Genomic DNA, 16,222 nt, shown 5'->3' on the forward strand with positions numbered 1-16,222 from the left:
TGATCTGTAAGCTGATCTTGGATCTGGCAACCTTGATGAATTTCCTATTGGTTCTAAAGGTACATCTAAAGGTACAACTCTAGGGGCACCTGGGTGGCTCAGTTGCTTGAGCGACTGCCTTCAGCTCAGGTCATGATCCTGGAGTCCTGGGATCGAGTCCCACGTTGGGCTCCCTGCTGGGCGGGGAGTCTGCTTCTCCCTCTGACCTTCCCCCTCTCATGCTTGCGCTCTTTCATTCTCTCTCCCTCAAATAAATAAATAAAATCTTTAAAAATAAATAAATAAAAGTACATCAGTTCTATTGCGGATTCTATGTAGAGGAGCTAATCAGCTATAAGCAGTAACACTTTATCTCTTTCCATCTTTAATACTATTATTTTATTTTCATGCCTTATACCTTTGGTCAGGATATCAAATGTTCTATAAAGCAGTAGCAATGATGCCAGGGATCCTTATCTTGTTCCTGATTTTAGATGAATTATATAAAAGTTGTCTATCAACTGTGATGTGCCTATTACTGGTTTTGATATGTTCCCTTTTTCAAGGTAGCAGATGTCCTTCTATTATTTGTTTCCTGAGACTTTCAGAGAAGGGTTAGATGTCACTATGGGAATTTTCTACATTTATCTAGATTATGATTTGATTGTTCCCCTTAAACCCATTGTGTGCTATGGTTGTTTAAGAAAAGTTGTCACAATTGTTTGACAATCTTCCCACTGAGAAGGAGGAACTCTGTTCCCTCCCCTGGAATCTGGGGAGATGTGATTTCTTGGACCAAAGGGCAGAGTGGAATGCCTCCACTGTGGAGTGATGTTGGGTGGACAGGCTGGACTGATGTTGGCTAACTCTCCAAGGCAGGTCAGTGAGTCCACTCATTCTGAATTTTTCCATCTGGGAGAAGCTGGCCGCTCTGTTTGGAGGTCTCAGAGTACCAGGCTCGAGAGACCAATGCCAGCACTCGTGTCAAGCCCCCCAGCCATCAGTCAGCATCGACTGCCAGCCACGAGACTGAGCTATCTTAAAAGTCTGTATGGTTGGGTCTTGAGACAGCACCACAAAAGACACCCAATCAGAATTGTCCAATCTCCCCAGATTTCTGGCCCATAAAATCCTGAGCAGTGCAAGCCACCAGGTTTGGGCTTAGTTTGTTATGCACCACTAATAACTGGAACGTGTGGCTAATTTATCGATAGATTTTCTAGTGTTCATTAATCCTCGCACTCACAGGATGAACCGTACTTGATCATAGTGAGGAATTCCCTTGAGTACCAGGGACTTGGATGACTCTGCTGATTGGGGACCTTCACATTCACGTTCACAAATGAGGTGGACTGTACTTCCCTTGCTGTCTGATTTGGGACAGTGTGTCACACAGCTCTCCTTCAAGAGCATGTCAGACCCACAGTGGCTTCACAGCACGGCCACCCTTCCTTGGCTGCTGCCATGACAACCTGGCACGATGGGGACCTCACGCCGGCCAGGACCCTCCATGTGCTCAGGTCTCCCCATGGACATGAACTCCTGCATGCGTCTGATATCTTTCCTGCCCGACTTTCCCCTCACTCTCCTGCTGTAGCTGTTAGACCTCCTTGACCTGAAGCTCTCTCTGGCCACCCCTGCTCTTCCCCCCTTGTTTGGTGTTGAGTTGTGTCCCCCAGTAATCCACGTGCTGAAGTCCTTATGTCCAAGCCTCAGAATGTGACACTTGGAAATAGGGTCATGGCATATGTGGTTGGTTAAACTGAGGTAAGGTCATACTGGAGGAAGGTGGGTCCCTAACCAGGTAAAACTGATGTCCTTGTAATAAGGGAAAATCTGGACACTGACATGTACACAGGGAGAGCACCATGTGAAGACAGATGCAGAAGATGGGGTCATACATCTCCAAACCCAGGCACGCTAAGATTTCCACCAACTGCCAGATGCTGGAGAGCAAACTAACACACTCTCCATCCCTCACAGACTCCTCTGCCTGGTCGCTTATGTCTCTGATCCCTTCTTGGTGTCTGCTTTCTGAGAACCTACACAGACACAGTGACTTTTTAAAATTTTTTATTGGAATTCTAGTTAGTTAACATATAGTGTAGTATTGGTACTTCATATAGTATAGTATTGTACACATACAGTGTAGTATTTCAGGAGTAGAGATCAGGGACTCATCATTTACATACAAAACCCTGTGCTCATTCCATCACATGCCCTCCTTAATGTCCATCCCCCAGTTATCCCATCCCCCCACTTGCCTCCCTCTCTGTTTTCTTCTTATTTTTCCCTCCCTTCCCCATGTTCATCTGTTTTGTTTCTTAAATCCCACATGGGAGTGAAATCATATGGTATTTGTGTTTCTCTGATTGACTTATTTCACTCACATAATCTCCAGTTCCATCCATGTCGGTACAAATGGTGGGTAGTCACCTTTCCTGGTGGCAGAGTCATACTCCATTGTGTATATGGACCACATCTTCATTATCCATTTTTCTGTTGATGGACGTCAGGTTCTTTCTACAGTTTGGCTATTGTGGACATTCCTGCTATGAACATTCGGGTGCATGTGCCCCTTCGGATCACTACATTTGTATCTTTAGGGTAGATACCCAGTAGTGCGATTGCTGGGTCATAGGGTAGCTCTATTTTCAACTTTTTGAGGAACCTCCATGCTGTTTTCCAGAGTGGTTGCACCAGCTTGCATTCCCACCAACAATGGAGGAGGGTTCCCCTTTCTCCGCATCCTCGCCAGCACCTATCGTTTCCTGACTTGTTAATTTTGGCCATTCCAACTGGTGTGAGGTGGGATCTCATTGTGGTTTTGATCTGTATTTCCCTGATACCGAGTGATGTGGAGCATCTTCTCATGAGACACGATGACTTAAAGCCACACCAGGACTTTATGTTACATTAGAATGAGCAGATAATCGTGGGATTGCCTACAGAGCATCTCCGCAGAAAAGGTTTAAGAGACACTGTAAACAAAACTAAAGGTAATTTCGGATGACCTCTCATAAGTCTCGCTGATCTAGTGCATTATGAGGGAACAATGTTAGGGGCAGGAATTGTTTTGTATCACCAACCAAAAGAAAAACTGAATTATGATTCCCATTAAAGAAGTAAGTTGAGCTGGGTTTTTGCTTTATAAGTAAAACTGTGGTATCTTCAACCTGACTGCTTGTGTCAGGTTCTCCAGAGAAGCAGGACCCAAAAGGGAGATATGAAAAAAAAAAATTATTATAAGGAAGTGGCTCACACTGTTAGCCTAGCAAGTCCAAAGGGTAAGTGGGCAGGTTAGAGACACAGGAGATCCTGTGTTCCAGTCCAAGTCTCAAGGCCACGTCTGGAGAACTATCTTTTGCTCAGAGGAGGACAGCCCTTTTGTGCCAGACGGGCCTTCAACTGATTGGGTAAGGCCCACCACACTAGGGAGGGCAATCTGCTTACTCAGAATCTAGTGATGTAAATATTAACCTCACCCAAAAACCACACTCACAGAATAGTGAATGTCCCAATTTTAGTCTTTGTGAGATCTGGAGATTCTTCTGGCAGTTTCCTTGCCACTCCTGATGATTTTTTTTTTTAATCTGTGGAGGAATACTCTGAATATATAAGGTTGCTGCAGGTAGGGAAAATTCTAATTTTTCTCCTTTTAATTACAGCTTTGAATGCCATATCGAGTTTGTTCAAAGTCCTTCTCACTTCTAATTTAGTAAAACTGATTCCAAGAACACAGACTCCTCCCAGTTAAGTCTCATAATGGTTCATGAAAATCTTAATTAAGCATCTGCTAAAAAGTAAATGAATTACGATAATTTTGTAATGGCTATCACTTTGGAACAGCTAATGCCAAACATTTGGAGAAAGAATTTATAATAGCTCCTGCTTTAACTAAATGATAAACATTTTTCCACTAGACTTAGTGTGGAAATCACCGAGCAGAGTAAGTGGTGATTGTGGCCCCGTGCCAGGTCACTGAAGTGCAGCCTGGCACCTGGGTGCAGTCCGCTGAGCCCACGTGGCCCTTCAAACAAGCACAGCACCACCTTCCACTAAAAACGAGAAGCCGGGGTGAGCCAAGCTTGATTTGGATCCTAAGTAGGAGCAGAGCGAGAGTAAGAGATACCACGAGTGAGTATTCAAAATACTCGGATTCTCCACTGATTCCTATGTGCACGTGCCCTCCTGTCCATGTGCCACCAAGTCCACAGGGCAGATGACACATGGAATCACGGATGAGAAAATGCCCCAAGGTCCCAGGACACCCTCCGTGGAGGCCCCAGAAGGAGCAGTCTGGTGCTCGAGGCGACAGCAAGTGTCCTTGTCACGGCTCAGGGCACACGCGGGTGCCGGGAAGCAGGTGCGGACACAGATGGCTCGTCTGAGGCCAGCGCCTACCTCTCCGCGAGCAAGTGGGGTCGGGGTGGGGCCCGTCGACTGTGTGTTCCCAGCACAGGACGCGTGTCCCGTGCCTCAGCGTGAACGTTGAGGCAGCCAGTGGGGAGAGGGATTAGGGCCTCGTAGTGCCAGAGGCCATGTCTTTGCCTCAAAGGCAGGCAGCATTGGGTGTGGTGCCGAGCTTCCCGCACATGTGTGGCTCTTGTTCAGTGTGCTGGGAAGTGGGCACAGGACGGAGGTCACCAGTGTGAGGTGTGTGTGCGTCGGGTCACTTTTAGCTGAAAGCAAGTTTGCCAAAATGAACACACACGCACAAAGACCTACTTGGAAACCGTTGAGACCTATTTCTGGGAGGCCAGAGATGTTTTGATAGACTGGTGATGTGTATCACGGAACACGTTGGGCCAGATGTTTTCCTGCAGAGCTCTCTGGTGCCCGCGACCTCTCAGGGCTCCCGGCGCTCCCTGACCTTCCCTTTCCTATGCGAACCTCCCACACCTCGGCCTGCCTTTGAGTTTCTGCCCAACTCGTGAGCCTGGCCACCCCCCTGCTCCAGCAGACTCTGAGTGAGGGCACAGCGTCACTGGTCCTGTCCCGGGTGGCCCTGGCTTGTTCTACAGCAGCAAAGACAAGGACCTCCCGGGTCTATGGGAACACCCAGCCCGGGATGGACCTGTGTGTGCTGGGGGTGGCCCATGCTTCCCCACATAGAACCTTGAGCCCCCCCACCACCAAGGTGTCCCCTAACTTCCTGACCTTGTCTGGGCAGCTGTGAGGGGGAGGAGAGCAGAGAGAGGAGGGTCTGCAGGGTCCACAGACCCCTCGGGCCCCGGCCCTGCTCCCCAGCCCCGCCAGCACCCCTGTGGGCCTCCCGCCTCACGCAGCACAGACCCTGCCTTCTGGGGAACACAGACCCAGATTCAGTATCTGTGTGGTTATCCACAACGCAGAACATTCCTGAACCGCAGAATGGGGACGGTCCGGGGTCCTTAGGGGTTATCTCGAGCACAACCTCCAAACAGACGCAGAGTCTCTGAATTCCCTCCCAGAGGGTCCCCGGGAAGGCTGGAACGGGGGTGCCTCAAGGTGACTGAAGGGGTGCTGGACGAGACCAGAAGCACAAGTTAGCAGCTGGCCGGGACCTAGTTCCAGCCTGTGCCCAGGAGCTAATCACTGGGTTTCCGTAATTAAAATCACTTCCAGACCTCGATACTCATTTTAGGGATGTCCTTAGTGGCGTGGAGGTGAACTAGGGGAAGGCACGTCAGTGTGACCGGAATCTCAGCTCCAACACCTGGCAGTGGGTTGCGGGCTTCAGAATGTCCTCACAGGTGTGGTGCTCCCCTCCCGGGGCCGGCTGCCTGAAAATACTCAAGTAACGGGGGAGATGGCGAAGTGGGCGATTTTTTAAATCCGCACGCACACACACCTTCTTCATCTGCGTCCTCCACGAGTGACATCGTCTACGCGAGCTCTCTCGCCGCAGAACCCGGGTCTCTCTTCGTGGAATTACAAGCTCAGACTGCTCACCCTTCTCCCTGTACAATCAGTCTGACAATGTTATTAAACTATAATTTGAATGATCTTTGAATAAAGGTCTTGTAGTTATGGAGGAAAGGGACCTTTCGAGAGATGTCTTGGGGTACAAGCTATTAACCTTTACCAAGCTAATTAAAGCCACCGGCATTATAATTGTATGTAAATGAACTTTGCTTGCATCAGCTTCCTCCCCAAGGGCCTTAGGGGGTTTTGGGGATTTCTTTTCTTTCCTAATTTTCCATTTTGAAAATGACTCCCTGCCAACACCGTTTACACGTGGCCACAAAGGAACACCCTAAGAGGATGATTATTTTAATGCATGGAGAGCGTTCCTTTCAGCATTATTAATTACAGGCTTATCCCATCTTGAAGACTCTCCCTGCATAAGAATGACTTCAAGGAAATTTGAAAAATAAACTCTTGGTCAGGTTCCTGCAAATTGTGCCACCCTTTCCCACGCGTCCCTCTACATGTAACACTTCAACCGCAGTGACTTCCGGGTCACAGCAGGCCCCGCTGGGCGAGGGGAGAGGAGGGGCCGGCAGGTGCTCCCCAGCCAGGCCAGAAAAGCAGACAACTAGCTTGGAGTGTTTTTTTTGTTTTGTTTTGTTTGTTTTTTTAAGATTTTTTTTATTTATTTACAGTATAACAGTGTTCATTGTTTTGGCATCACACCCAGAGCTCCATGCAGTACGTGCCCTCCCTATTACCCACCACCTGGTTCCTCAACCTCCCACCCCCCGCCCCTTCAAAACCCTCTGGTTGTTTTTCAGAGTCCATAGTCTCTCATGGTTCATCTCCCCTTCCAGTTTCCCTCAACTCCCTTCTCCTCTCCATCTCCCCATGTCCTCCATGTTATTTGTTATGCTCCACAAATAAGTGAGACCATATGATACTTGACTCTCTCTGCTTGACTTACTTCACTCAGCATAATCTCTTCCAGTCCTGTCCATGTTGCTACAAAAGTTGGGTATTCATCATTTCTAACGGAGACATATTACTCCATCGTGTATATGGACCACATCTTCCTTATCCATTTGTCCGTTGAAGAGCATCTTGGTTCTTTCCACAGTTTGGTGACCGTAGCCATTGCTACAATAAACATTGGGGTACAGATGGCCCTTCTTTTCACTACATCTGTATCTTTGGGGTAAATACCCAGCAGTGCAATTGCAGGGTCATAGGGAAGCTCTATTCTTAATTTTTTTTTTAAGATTTTATTTATTTGACAGATAGAGATCATAAGTAGGGAGAGAGGCAGGCAGAGAGAGAGAGAGGAGGAAGTAGGCTCCCTGCCAAGCAGAGAGCCCGACGCGGGGCTCGATCCCAGGACCCTGGGATCATGACCCGAGCGAAAGGCAGAGGCTTTAACCCACTGAGCCACCCAGGCGCCCCTCTATTCTTAATTTCTTCAGGAATCTCCACACTGTTCTCCAAAGTGGCTGCACTAACTTGCATTCCCACCAACAGTGGAAGAGGGTTCCCCTTTCTCCACATCCTCTCCAACACACGTTGTTTCCTGTCTTGCTAATTTGGGCCATTCTAACTGGTGTCAGGTGGTATCTCAATGTGGTTTTAATTTGAATCTCCCTGATGGCTAGTGATGATGAACATTTTTTCATGTGTCTGATAGCCATTTGTATGTCTTCGTTGGAGAAGTGTCTGTTCATATCTTCTGCCCATTTTTGGATATGATTATCTGTTTTGTGTGTGTTGAGTTTGAGAAGTTCTTTATAGATCCTGGATATCAACCTTTTGTCTGTACTGTCATTTGCAAATATCGTCTCCCATTCCGTGGGTTGCCTCTTTGTTTTGTTGACTGTTTCCTTTGCTGTGCAGAAGCTTTTGATCTTGATGAAATCCCAAAAGTTCATTTTCGCTTTTGTTTCCTTGGCCTTTGGAGACATATCTTGAAAGAAGTTGCTGTGGCTGATATCGAAGAGGTTACTGCCTATGTTCTCCTCTAGGATTCTGATAGATTCCTGTCTCACGTTGAGGTCTTTTATCCATTTTGAGTTTATCTTTGTGTATGGTGTAAGAGAATGGTCGAGTTTCATTTTTCTACATATCGCTGTCCAGTTTTCCCAGCACCATTTATTGAAGAGACTGTCTTTTTTCCATTGAATATTTTTTCCTGTTTTGTCGAAGATTATTTGACCATAGAGTTGAGGGTCCATATCTGGGCTCTCCACTCTGTTCCACTGGTTTATGTGTCTGTTTTTATGCCAGTACCACGCTGTCTTGGTGATCACAGCTTTGTAGTAAGGCTTGAAATCGGGTAACGTGATGCCGCCAGTTTTGTTTTTGTTTTTCAACATTTCCTTAGCAATTCGGGGTCTCTTCTGACTCCATACAAATTTTAGGATTATTTGCTGCAGCTCTTTGAAAAATATCAGTGGAATTTTGATCGGAATAGCATTAAAAGTATAGATTGCTCTAGGCAGTATAGACATTTTAACAATGTTTATTCTTCCAATCCAAGAGCATGGAACGGTCTTCCATCTTTTTGTGTCTTCTTCAATTTCTTTCATGAGTGTTCTGTAGTTCCTCGAGTACAGGTCCTTTACCTTTTTGGTTAGGTTTATTCCCAGATATCTTATGGTTCTTGGTGCTATAGTAAATGGAATCGATTCCCTAATTTCCCTTTCTGTATTTTCATTGTTAGTGTATAAGAAAGCCACTGATTTCTGTACATTGACTTTGTATCCTGCCACGTTACTGAATTGCTGGATGAGTTCTAGTAGTTTGGGGGTGGAGTCTTTGGGGTTTTCCATATAAAGAATCATGTCATCTGCCACGAGAGAAAGTTTGACTTCTTCCTTGCCAATTTGGATACCTTTTATTTCTCTTTGTTTTCTGATTGCCGTTGCTAGAACTTCTAATACTATGTTGAACAAGAGTGGTGAGAGTGGGCATCCTTGTCGTGTTCCTGATCTCAATGGGAAGACTGCAAGCTTTTTCCCATTGAGGATGATATTTGCTGTGGGTCTTTCATAGATAAATTTTATGAAGTTCAGGAATGTTCCCTCTATCCCTATACTTTGAAGCGTTTTCATCAGGAACGGATGCTGGATTTTGTCAAATGCTTTTTCTGCATCAATTGAGAGGACCATGTGGTTCTTCTCTCTTCTCTTATTGATTTGTTCTATCACACTGATTGATTTGCGAATGTTGAACCAACCTTGCAACCCAGGGATGAATCCCACCTGGTCATGGTGGATAATCTTTTTAATGTGCTACTGGAGCTTGGAGTGTTTGTTGAATTTCACATCTCCCTTAAAACTCCCTCACCCTGGAAGCCCTTGTTTTGAAATCCTGGTTGACATGGAGCCAGGATGTTTAAGAAAGGTAACATAATTTCTGATACTTTCGAATGTGAACTGCTTTAAGCTTTTGTTGGCTTCTGAAAAAGTCAGATTGGAACAACCAGTCCCAGCTATACCCAGACTAGACGATGACTCCTGTTCTATTCCCACAGCAGCAACACGCAGAGCGCGGACCGGCAGGGTGTCTGAGCCCGGAGCCCCGGGCAGGTACTCACCGCCCGGCGAGGTCCCCGCGGGCAGAACCGAGTGCCGGGCTCACCCCCTCCTCCATCAGCGGCTCCCGTGCCCTCTCCACCAGGAACAAAGTGGGCAGGAAGTACGGAAGCATGTGCGTGGGGCGTCACAGCCGGAGAGCCGTGTTTGGGGGAGCTGAGGGACGAGGCAGGTCATTCTCATGGGTTTTGGGTTTCAGAATATTTCAGAGTCACAAATAAAAGAACCGCACACATGGGGGCCCCCACTCTCCCACCCAAGGTGTTTGCCTCGTTGCGTCAGAGGAGGTGAGCTGAAAGAGAGAAAGGTCGTCGTGGCCGGAAGGGGGTGCTGGCCCCTCGTGTGTTCCTGCAGGCTTCGGGGGTCGCGGTATATGCGGGTGCGGGGTGCAGGGGTGAGGGGTGTGCTGGGTATCGGGTCTCAAGGAGCCACTGCCAGCTGGGTTCACATGTCAGCGGCTCTGGACGGGGACTGGAAAATGAAAAGTTTGCCAAAATAAAGAGTTCACAATTTTGGTACAAAAACATGGCATCTGCTGTAGTTTCGTGAGCACTGGCCCTATACGGGCTCTGGCCATGGAGGTTTTTGGGCGAGAATCCGTGGTTTGCCTCTGCTCTGCATGCACACGTTTGTGGAGCCCGTCTGCTCCCCTCCATAACGCACAGAGCGGGCACAGGGGTCGTGGGCCCGGGGGTGGCAGTCCCCAAGGGCACCCAAGTCCGCGCCTGCGGGAGCTTGGAACACCACGGTGACCGTTGCTCATTATCCTCCTAAGCCTCTTGAGAACTTTGCCGGGAAACATAAGCTCAAGAAGAAAGAAATATAATGAAGTTCAGACAACCAGCCAACGGCAGGGTTGGGAATTCCGAACTGGCTGCCTTCTCACCGGGGGCCCTGATCAGTCGTGGTGTCGCCGTGCCACCATTCAGCTGGGGCGGACACTCCTCCCGAAGGACAGGTGACCTGTCTGATGTTTCCTGTGTGCCCAGAGTGACGGCCCAGAGGCTCTGAATTACACTCTTGGTGCAAAGTGCTTTTCAAATCATGGTTTATTTATTTATGTCTGGATTCTTCTAGGGAGCTGTTTATGCGAACATTATAGATTGAAATCCACAGCCGCCAAGAGCAAGCAGGCCGGCCAGGCACCAAGGCGGGCCGGGGGGTGGGTGGTGTGACCCAACCCTGGCCGCGCTTCTCTCTGCATCTGGGGCGTGGAGACGGGCAGTATTACTACAGTGTGATGTGAGTACTTTTCCGCTGGAACAGAAAAACAAGATTCTTAGCAGGTACCCTGTGTGGGATGTGGCCGTGGCTTAGAACTGGCTTGTGTCACGGCCTCGGGGAACACAGGGAGTGAGTGTCAGGAACCCCGGCAGCCAGCGGGGCAAGCCTGTTGGGTAGACGTGGATGCTGGTGCTGGGCTGAGCGTGGTGGCCCGTCCAGGACAGTGCGAGTCCTGCCGCCCCTTCATTGCCTCCACTGCAGATAAACTGAGGTCCAGAGGCCACCTCTGGGGGACAGACTGGCTTCCCTCAGCGTCCTGCTGAGATGTGTCATGAGCCCCTCCCTCGTCCTGCATCAGGTGGAGAAGCGGAGACCCTCCCAACAGGCTGGGGCTCCCCCAGGCCCTGGAAGGTGAGGAGCAAGCCCAGCAGCACAGAGCCCTGGGAGGGCAGCGAGGTCCTGTCCTCCTGATACAACCGCCGAGGGCCGACCTTCCTGAAGGTGGCAGGTGGCAAGCCTGTGCCTGGAGGGGGAGCGAGTCCTGCCACGCAAGCCACACCTGGGGCCGGTGTGCTCCCTGGTTCAGGATGGTCTGGGGGGAGAACAGGGCGCCGGCAGCGCAGGCTTGGGCGCCAAGGACCGTGCTTCTGCAGTAGTCCGTGCTCCCTGAGCACAGTGCGCAGCCTCTCCGCCCTTCCTCTGTGGGCGCCACCACGTTCAGCCAAAGTGGGAGCTGTCGCTGCAGCCTGACCCTCCAAAGGGTGACCTATGTGACTGCGCGCGTAAGCAGGACAAGTGCTGCTTACGGCGGGAGACGCGCTCACTCACGGTCACAGGCCAGGAGCTCGCCCTAGAGTTTAAATTCTACACCAACAGCGTGAACTGTGAAGGGCGATTTGGAAACGACCACCGCAAGACACACCCACTGTGTTGAAACACGGTCTGGCCCCCCGAGGAACTCTGAAATCCCGGATCTGAGCACAAGACAGCAGCCCAGCGAGCGTGTCTCTGCTCCAGCCGGGAGGGCCGGGACTGAGCCCGCACCAGCAAGCCCGGCTCCGCCGCAGCAGGTCGCGGCCTCCTCGGTGCGGCGTTCACACCGCCAGACCCGTGGTTTCGTACCGCGGAGGGACCCGGGTGCTCCAGCTTCCTCCCCCGCAGGCCACCTCACTGCGTGTCGCGCGGAGTCCCGTGCATCGCAGAGTGGACACCCGCACGGGTGAGACGCGCCCCTGGGTGGGCAGCTGCCCTGTGAGCGGGCAGTCGTCGGCCGCCGGAGCCACGGCTGAGCTGAGCAGCGCCGACACCGCAACCAGGCGGGGCCGCTGAAGAGGGGGCGGCGGACCGGGTGGGCGGCGGCGCGGGGCTCCGGAGCCCCAACTCCGGGCCGGCTCGCTGCCGCGCGCGCCAGGGTAGCGTCAGGGGCTGAGGAGTCGGGAGAGCGTCGCAGCCGGGAAGGACGTCCTCCCGGGACGGAGCCGCCTGCGCCTGGGAGCGGGCGGGGCCGGAGGGGAGGGGCGGCCCCGAGCTCCAGCGCCAGCCCCAGCAAGGTCCGACCCCAACCCCAACCCGCACAGACAGACTGAGCCAGAGGCCGAGTCGCTCGGGGGTGGAGGCGGCGCCGGGTCCTTGCGGGAAACCCGCGGGGGAGGCCAGGCCAGCGAGGCCGCGTCCGCAGTCGGGCGTCGGGACCCGAAACCCCCGCGGCCGGTGCTGGGACGCGAACCCTGAGATCCCCGGGAGGGCGTCTCCCTCGTTCCGCCGGAGGCTGTCGGACCCCGGGCGAGCGTGCACCTGCCAGGGCGCTGACCGGGGCCGGGCCCGAGCCCGAGTCCTCACGGCTCCCGGGGCCCGCTGACCCGGTCCTGGCGGCCCCCCACCCCCGCGTCGTCCACACTGAGTTTCCCTGCAGAGTCCCACCCGGTTCGTACGTGGCGGGAGGAGCGGCGCTCCGTGTCCGGGCCCTGCGGCACGAGTGGGCGGAATGCAGTGCCGGTGTCCGGAGGGTGGACGTCAGCGCAGAGGTGCGGGGGAGCGCGGGGCTGTCTGCGGGAGGGGTGACCTGTGTTTCTGGGGGCAGAGCTAGCTGAGGGGCTCGGTGCCCGGCGGTGTGGACCCCCGACTTCATTCCTCTGTGTGCGGCTCAGCTGTGCGCCCCTGTGTCGCCAAGAGCGGGTGTGCTGGGGCCGCTGTCATCCGGTGCTTACGCCGCAGGAATTCACCGTCTCGCAGCTCAGGATGGGCGTCAGCGACCAGGGTGCCCACGGTTTGGTCCCTGCGGGCTCTGAGTGGGGGGGTCTGTGCCAGTCTCTCTGCCGGCCTGCAGGCATCTTCCCTCCGGCCATGCTGGGCTCAGGGTGCACCCCCACGACCTTGGCTAACCATCACCCCCCGGACATGGAGGTCGGCAGCAGCAACCAGAGCCTCGGGGCTGCAGGGGAGTCAGGGCTGGAGTCCCGTGGGAGTAAATTGCGACCCAGATGTCCTTCCCAGTCAGGCATCAGTGACACTGTGGTTTCTGACTCTCGCTTTACAGAGACAGGCAAGCCAGCAGCAACCTGGTCTGCGGGGCAGCCGAGCCCGAGTGCTGATGCTGTAAGGTGAGGTCGACACGCTGGACACGCAGGAATCGCTCTCACAGGACCGTCCCGGTTATCTGGGCAAATGCTTCCTTCTCATCCGTGTGAGCGGCGCATGTGTCTGCACACACTGGGTCGTCGAAGAGTAGACACAGTCCGTTCTGAAACCTGTCCTGTGATGGGTGTGGGAAGTGGCTTCGCAGTGACACCGTCTGCTTCTGTAACCTGGAGTCCAGCTGGGTCCGTGAATTTCTTCCGTATGTATACCGTGTGTGCTTGATGGCTAGGACCCCGATCCAAAATGAGGTAGTAAGACCTACAAACCACCCCTGCGGTGGGTATGCTTTGAGTCGGCTCGCATCAGGGGAGGGTGAGCCAGGCGCAGGCGCGCTTGTGGGTTGGTTTGGGGGGGCGGGGGCGTGAGGTCAGGGTGGCCGTTATCTGTGCAGGGAAGCATCCGTTGAAGAAGGTGACCTTCCCCCACACACACCAGGCTCTGCTCCGGACCAGGCTGCCACCAGCCAGGGGACCTTCCGTGATACAAAATAATCATATTCGAATCTTTGCCCCGCCTCCTGACACGGAGCCCGGACCCCCTTGCAATTTCCTGGGGGGGGAGGAGCACGTGTGATCGAATGAGGTAACGAGGCATAGCTTCAGGCCAGGGCGGCTGGAACCGGCATCAGAAACGGGGCCCCTCCAGCCGCACCCCACATCCTCCCAGGAGCAGAGGGGACTGGAGACGGACTTCGTGCTCCATGACACCCACGCGAGGAATCCCCACGAAATTCCCAGCAGTGGGAACTAGGGGAGCCCCCGGGTGGGTGAACGTGCGGAGTGTGGAGGGGGTGATGCCCCCCAGCCCCGCGAGGGTCCTCCCAGACCTCGCCCTCTGTGCGTCTCCATCCGGCTGCTCATCTGCATCCTTTACCCTGCACTGGGTTCTGGCATAAGCCGGCACGTGTCCGTGTTTCCCTGAGCTCTGTGAGCCGCTGGAGCGAGTTCCGGAGGACGGAGCCGTGGGAACGGGGCGTAGAGCCACGCGGCCCGGAGCACCTGCGGCTGGTGTGGGGGCCAGTGGGTGTGCAGGGCCCACGAGTGTCACGGGTGAGCAGAGGGGACACGAGTCTGCACCATCCATGGAGACCTCGCCTTGCATGAAGCCAGCGGGTGGCTCCTGCTTCTCCGTGTGTGGCTGGCCTGTGCTCACAGATGCTCGCCATCTCCGTGCCGCAGGGCTCCTACCTCACAGCCTTGGGGGCCATTTTCCCCGTGGCGGCTTCTCCCTGCAGATCCTGACGTCTTGGAGACGAGACACGTTTCTGTCTCCAGGACCCGCGTTAGCCACTTCCAATGGAAACACGCAAGCGCCGATGTGCTCTGTTCCATCACTTTCCAGCCACTGGCTTCCCCGCCCCCATCACCTGGAAGATCCTATAGGGGTGTGGTGCCCCTGAGGCGGACCAGGGCCCATTTCCGCCCGCCATCTCACCCTGGGACGCTCCTCAGCGAGAACAGATTTTGCCATGTGCCGTGGGCCCCTCTGTCCTTTCAGCAGAGTGTGGCCCTGGGTGCCGGTGCAGCAGGCGTCAGGGGACACAGGTGCGGGAGAAGGTGCGGGTCTGGGGGCAGTTCCAGGAACAAGAGTGCAGCTAGCTCTCGCCCAGCTTCAGTGATAAGAACTAAAAGTCAATTGAACAAGAAATCATGCAGAAATCTATTCTCCAGCTCCTGGTTCTGCGATTGCTGTTTTTATTGGGAAACGCATCACAGAGCTGAAGCCAGTGCATGCACGCGCCGGCGGGGGCTGTTTTCTCCGACTTTGCCGTGCTGTCAGGATGGGGGCAATGATGTGGGTGGGCATGATGTGACGCTCACAGAAAAGCAACTCAACTGTGGGCCGTGAGAACAGCGTCCACGGAAGAGGGTCCCCAGCTGCGGCCCCAGATCCAAGCACAGACACAGTGATGGGGCCTGTGTTTGCAGAAATGTTCCGGTACACACGGTACCCACATGCCCACACAACATGCACACACATGCACATGGTATCCACGCATGCACACGGCGCACACACGTGCACACAGCACAGACTCACACAGATGTGCACACACGCACATGCACACACCTGCGTGCACACACGGCACACGTGCGCACACACTCACCCAGAGGCACATGCATGGTGCACACATGCACATGGTACCACAGAGGAACACACATGCACACGCATGCACACGCACATGGTACACAGAGGAACACACGTGCACACGCATGCACACGCACATGGTACAGAGAGGAACACACTGCACACGCATGCACGCGCACATGGTACACAGAGACGCACACACATGCACACGCACATGGTACACAGATGCAAACGCGCATGCACATGGCACACACTCAGCACATACACTCAGATGTACACGCATGTGCACACACAGATGCAAACACGGTGACCACAGAGGCACACACATGCACACAGCACATACGCTCACACAGACGTGCACACACATGGTACTTACACATGTACATGGCACGCACGCTCACAAGATGCACACGCATGGTACGCATGCACACGAGTACATCGTACCCACACACGTGCACATATGCACACGGTACATACATGCACACAATGCACACACGCATACACAGTAACGACCCTGCTCATCCTCCGTGTGACTGTGGATCCCTCCAAGCAGGAACGCTGAGAAGCACTCACTCACACAGGGCGGTGGCCGCTCCAGCCCTCAGGGACCCCTGCTGTGTAAACGCCCCAGAGCCCTGTACCAGCTGTCCCCGTGGTGCCCACATAAAGCAGACCGTCATGACAAGGAGAGCTGAAGACAGGGACTCAGGTGGGAAACCCAGACAAACAGGCTTTCCCGTGTGGAGGAGCCCACGGATGGCCTCAGGAACACGTGCTCCACACCCACAGCTGCGTCCCAAGTGGGACTGAGGGAC

General features: G+C 53.2%; 1 long non-coding RNA gene across 1 annotated transcript; it reads left to right on the forward strand.

Annotated features, from left to right (window-relative positions):
* The first annotated feature begins 12,145 nt into the window (after nucleotides 1-12,145).
* On the forward strand, nucleotides 12,146-13,285 carry LOC123934060. The gene is made up of 2 exons (XR_006816730.1): nucleotides 12,146-12,235; nucleotides 13,222-13,285. It is a non-coding gene; the product is annotated as an uncharacterized LOC123934060 (long non-coding RNA).
* The last annotated feature ends 2,937 nt before the right edge of the window (nucleotides 13,286-16,222 follow it).

This window comes from Meles meles, chromosome 2, assembly GCF_922984935.1.
Source record: "Meles meles chromosome 2, mMelMel3.1 paternal haplotype, whole genome shotgun sequence".
Lineage (NCBI taxonomy): Eukaryota > Metazoa > Chordata > Mammalia > Carnivora > Mustelidae > Meles > Meles meles.